This window comes from Arachis ipaensis, chromosome B10 (assembly GCF_000816755.2).
Source record: "Arachis ipaensis cultivar K30076 chromosome B10, Araip1.1, whole genome shotgun sequence".
In the NCBI taxonomy this organism is placed as follows: domain Eukaryota; kingdom Viridiplantae; phylum Streptophyta; class Magnoliopsida; order Fabales; family Fabaceae; genus Arachis; species Arachis ipaensis.
Window position 1 is genome coordinate 86740680 of NC_029794.2, and position 6288 is coordinate 86746967.

A 6288-nucleotide genomic window follows, 5' to 3' on the forward strand; every position below is an offset into this window, starting at 1 on the left:
CGAGCTGTGCAAGCGAACAAAACTGGAAGATTTTACACCTTACGCACACATCTTGAAATTCTTATAAGTGTGCACACACACACTCTTGTGCATACACACACGACCCTATTTTCTTATAAAACCCTTGTTTTCAAGTCTTTCACCTTTCCAACAAGCTCGTAACCTTTCGAGATGCTGTTTCAAGCTTATAAACCCCCATTTTCATCCTTTAAGTCTTAAATTAATATAAAATGCCTGGTAATTGAGATGGAGCTAGGGAAGGGGTAACTTGTGGATGAAGAAAGGGGACATAATGAGGAGTTATGACTAATGGTGGAGTGTTGTGTGTGGTGTGAGCCGAATGGCTGTGTATGATATGAGCCGAATGGCTGTATGTAATGATGATTTATGGCTGAGATGAATGTTGTTTTATGGCTGAGAATAAATGCATATATGTTGAGTTATTGATATTGATATTGTTACACTCCATCTATCTGAGACACGAGTTTCCCTGGGTGAAAGCAGTGGCCTATCCACCACGTGCTCCAGGTGGAGACTCGGTACTCTGCTGACCCTATGTCGTAAGTGTGGCCGGACACTGTGAAAGTTCCGGATGAGCTCGCCCCCGTGAATATACACCAGTAAGGATGTTGGATGTGAATTATTATTATGTTGTGGATAACTCGAGTTGGGGATGCACGATAGAGGGATAGTCTAATGGTTAGCTACCAGGACTTGTCGGCTTGGCTTTATAACCGACAGATGAGACTCATCAGCCACTAGGACAGCCATACATCATATGCATTATATGTGATTTGTTTGGAATGCCTAATTGACTGCATATTTACTTGCTAATTGTCTATCTATCGTATCTGCTTTCTACTTGTGCATTTCTTTGTTTGATATAATTGTGTTTGCATATCAAATTACTGGTGGCGGTTGATGCGTGAGCATCTTATCTATCTTTTCCTTGTGAATTTGCACTTGAATTAACAAGTTTAATCGTAATTTAAATAACTTTTATCCACTATGGATGCTACTTTGAGTTGTGTACAATTCTATTTCTTTTAGGTAGCATTCGGAGGGAATTGACGGAGTTTTGTAGCAAAAAAAGAAGAAAGCAAATGATGTTGTCAATCCTGACCTCGTTGCACTCAAACAGGAATAACTTGAGCTACAAAGGTCTAATTGATGTGATTCCAACGGCATTAGAAAGCTAACTTCGAGCGGTTTCCAACGATATATAATAGTGCACATTTTGCCTCAAACAAATTCTGCACCCTCCATGTTGAACTTGGTTCCTGCCAAGTTCAGCGTGGATTTAAGAACTCCCGGGGAAGCACACGCTGCCTTCACCACGCTGAATTTGGGAAAACCCTAGTTCAGCGTGGATTCAAAGGAACACGCTAAAGACGCCACTACCTCCTCCATGCTGAACTTGGAAATTTTAAAGTTCAACGTGGATCCTGATAATACCAGTGGTCCCCAATCTTCTTCCAAAGGCTGCACGCACAGTTTAATTAATCTTGATGAAATTTGTATTTTATTTTGAAATAGGAAAAGATATTATTTTAGTTTTAGAAACTAGATTTTAAATTAATTACGATTAGATATAAAAGGGAAAAGAAACGTCTCTTCTCTTATACCTCATTCCAAAATTACAGTTTAGAGAATCCTAGTTTCCACTCTGAACCATGAGCAACTAAACCTCCACTGTTAAGGTTAGGAGCTCTGTCTATTATATGGATTGATTCTATTGTTTTTCTTATTTTAATTCATGCACTGATTTATATTTCAAGAATTATTTTCGATTTTTCTCTTATGAATTTGGGTGGAATGGAAGTATGACTCTCTTTCTAATTGAGTTCTTGTATAACTTGGAAAAGCTCTTTACTTGAACAACAGCTTGAGAATATATACTCCTAAATTTCTAATTATCTGGACTTAACAGGATATGTGACATATAATCCTCTTATATTTGGGTAATTAGGATTTCTGTGGCATATAAACTAGAATTAAACTCACCTATAGTTTGCCATGACTTAAATCTTGCATGATTAAAATAGTTAGTAAGAAAAGTCAATCAGGAAAATAGATAACTCTGAAGCCTTAACTGTTTTTCCATATATTATTCACAACTTGTTTATAGCTTGCTTTCTATTATTCTGAATTTATTGTTAATGCTTTTGAATCTTCAAACACGATTTTCTGTTTGCCTAACTAAGTAAATTAATCAACCGTTGTTGCTTGATTTATCAATCCTCATGGGATCGACCCTCATTCACTTGAGGTACTACTTGGTACGACCCAGTGCACTTGCCGGTTAGTTTGTGGGCTATGAAATCCGCACCAAGTTTTTGGCGACGTTGCCGGGGATTGATTGTGATTGACAACCATTAGTTGTTTGATTGCTTAGATTAGATAATTTTTTCTTTTAATTTGTTTAATTTTAGTATTATTAATTTTTATTTTTCATTTTTTCTTTATTTTTTGTTTTGCTTTTCGTTTCCATCCCCTTGTCCCCTGTTTTATTTTTACTTCCTTGTACTTTTTAATTTTCTTCAAACCCTTCGTCCATTTTTTTTATTTTCCTTCTTATTTTTATTTTCCTTTATTTTCATTCGGTTTCTTTCCATTATTTCTTTTTTTATCTTTCTATATTTTATTAGATTTATTCAATTTCTGTCTCTAAATTCTAAAAAAAAAAATTTCATCATATATTTATTTTTCTTTAATTTCTAAAATTAAGTTTGGGGTCACCTAATTAATTTTATTTTAATTTTCCTATTTAATTTTGCTTTATATATTTCGAATTTTCTGCTTAGGTTTAGTTATAATTTTCGAAAATTTCTATAGTTTATTATTTAGTTGTTTTATTTTATTTCTTTTACATAGGTTACCTCATTGGGAATTCTCTACACTCTGACATAGAGATTCCCATCTTTTCTTATTTTCTGTTTGTTTATGAGCAGGAACAGAGACAAAGAACCTCTTTTAGACTTTGATCTTGAACCTGAAAAGATTTTGAGGTGGCGTTTGCAACAAGCACTACTTTACAAGGCTGCAGAGTCCACTATAGATCATAATAATGCTGTTAATGCCAATGTGGCAAATCCAGCTGGGAATGAACAACCTAGAAGAGTGCTTGGCTCTTACACTGCTCCTAATACAGATCTTTATGGCAAAAGTATTGTGGTGCCTCCTATAGCTGCAAACAACTTCGAGCTGAAGCCACAACTAGTTACTCTTGTGTAACAAAATTGTCAATATCATGGGCTCCCTCAGGAAGACCCAAATCAATTTATCTCTGATTTTCTACAAATTTGTGATACAGTGAAGACCAATGGAGTGAATCCTGAGGTAAACAAACGCATGCTCTTCCCATTTTCTGTGAGGGATAGAGCAAAACTGTGGTTAGATTCTCAACCTATGGAGAGTCTGGATACTTAGGACAAGGTTGTCACTGGCTTTCTGACTAAATTTCTCCCACCTCAAAAGCTGACTAAGCTAACGGTGGAGGTTCAGACTTTAAGAAAAAAAGATGGTGAGACCCTTTATGAAGCTTGGGAGAGATTCAAGCTACTTACAAGGCAGTGCCCTCCAGACATGTTCTCTAGAAGGACTCAGTTGGATATCTTTTATGAAGGCTTATGTGAAATGTCCAAGATGTGCTTGGATAATTCTGCAGGTGGTTCTTTGCACATGAAGAAGACACCAGAGGAGACTATTGAGCTTATTGAGTTGGTTGCTAACAATTAATACTTATATTCCTCCAACAGGAATCCTTTGCACTCTATGACCTCTTAAAAAAAGGGCGTTTTGGAAGTGGAAGCTGTTGATGCTCTTCTTGCTCAGAAAAAGCTTTTGTCTCAGCAATTAAATCTGATTACTCAATGGTTGAGTGGAATGCAAGTTTCAGCTGTCAACACTCAGAATGCACAACAAGAAGCCTCTTATGACACAACAGGTAATTTTATGCAAAATGAAAATTTTAATTATGCTCAATTTTCTTCTGAACAGGTCAATTACATGGGGAGTGCTCCTAGAAATCCCAATAATGATCCCTATTCTAAGACCTACAATCAGGGGTGGAGAAATCACCCAAATTTTGGGTGGAGAAAGCAACCTCAGAGGCCACAAAATTTTAATAATAATTCTCAGGGTGGTTTTCAACAGAATAATTTTAATAACCAACAGTTTTAGTCATCTCTGTAAGCAGCTTCTCAGCCCCAGCAAAACAATAATTTGGAAGCAATATTGGCAAGTTTTAGACAGGAAACCAGAGCATCAATCAAGAACTTGGAGATTCAAATGGGTCAATTAGCCATAAAAGTTAATGAAATTGATCAGAGGACCACTAATAGCCTTCTTGGTAACACAATTCCAAATCCAACAGAGGAATACAAGGCTATCACCTTGATAAGTGGACAAGTGGCAAGTACGGAAGCACAAGTTAGGAGCCAGTTGAAAAGAAAGCTCCAGAGGAGAAGAAGGAAGAAGTAGAGCACGTCCCTCCAAAGCATGCGGACAACCCATTCCCAGACTCTCTTGACACTTATCCTACATTGCCAAAGGCTCCTGAGTACAAGCCTAAAATGCCATATCCTCGGAGACTTCAAAAGGAGACCAAGGACAAGCAGTTTTTAAAGTTCTTGGAAGTCTTCAGAAAGTTGCAAATCAATATTCCTTTTGCTGAGGTTTGGGAGCAAATGCCTCTCTATGTCAAGTTCATGAAGGAGCTGTTGTCAAAGAAGAAGACTTTAAAGGGAGATAAGACAGTGGTCCTGACTAAGGAATGTAGTGCCATCATTTAGAATAACTTGCCAAGGAAGATGCCGGATCCAGGGAGCTTTCAAATTCCATGCACCATTGGGAGCACAACCTTTGAGAAAGTATTATGTGATCTTGGAGCAAGCATCAATTTAATGTCCTTTTCTGTGATGAAGAAGTTGCAAACCCAAGAGGCACAACCCACAAGGATAGCATTACAGATGGCAGACAAATTTATAAAGCCTGCATATGGATTAGTGGAGAATATCTTGGTCAAAGTGGGTAAGTTCTTCCTCCCAGCAGATTTTGTGATTCTTGATACAGGGGAGGATGAGAATGCCTCTATAATTCTAGGAAGACCCTTCCTAGCCACTGGGAGAGCTCTAATGGATGTAGAAGTGGGTGAATTAATGCTTAGAGTGCATGATGAGCAACTAGTCTTTCACATCTTCAAAGATATACATTCAGCAGGTGAAGAAGAGAGGTGCATGCAGACTGAGCTTATTGATCCAAACCTTCAAGAACCCCCTGATGATGCACAGCAGAAATTGTAGCTCAAACCTCCTTTAGTGACCACCAATAAAATTCCTCCTGACATCAAACCTAAGAAGAAAGTATCCAGGGGATGGAGAAACAAAAAGATCGCCACTGAAGGTTTCTCCCCAGGAATGAAGGTGGTGTTGACTAGCAATCCAGTGTGGATTTATACAGTAAACAGAATCCTCTCTCTGGAGCATATTGAGCTAATTTATGGAGACACAGGAAAGAAGTTCAAAGTAAGGGTTGAAGAGCTGAGCCCCTATGATCCTCCTCCTTAGAGGAGCTGACCGTCAAGCTAGTGGCGGTAAAGAAGCGCCTGTCGAGAGGCAACCCTATAATTTCGTATCCTTAGTTATTTTTCCGTTACATTAGTTTTATTATCTATTTGATTTTTATTTAGTTTTTACTGTTTTTCCGTTGTTTTACTTGTGTTTTGATCATGCAGAAATTTTAAAATAGGAACTGGACACTTAGAAAAATTTTTGGACGCTCTGGAGTTGATTGGTTCTACCAGCTCCACACTGAACTTGGAATTTTCCAAGTTCAACGTGAAGTATATGCGCAATGTGAAAGAGGGCCTCTACCAAGTCCACACTAAACATTGAAAATTCCAAGTTCAGCGTGGAGAACGACGTCAATTATCATGAAAGAGGTAAAGACCCACGCTGAACAACGTAAAAAGGGGAGAATTAGCCAAGAGTCCACACTGAACTTGGGCCTGCATCAAGTTCAGCGTGGAGAGGAAGAGTGCATGCAAAGGTTGCAGCGCTGAACTTGCTCCATTTCAGTTTCAGCGTGGATCACGTCACTTGCTCTAATCACACAATTTCATACCGTATCATGCCCAAATACCATAAAAAATCAAGCAAATCAACACCTAACCCTCCTGATTCCCCTTTTCTTTTCCCTTCGTTAGTCTCCACCCCCCTTCAACACCATGCACCACATATCCTTCCCCTCCCATACATATATCGCCCCCCTCTTATATATATATGCCCC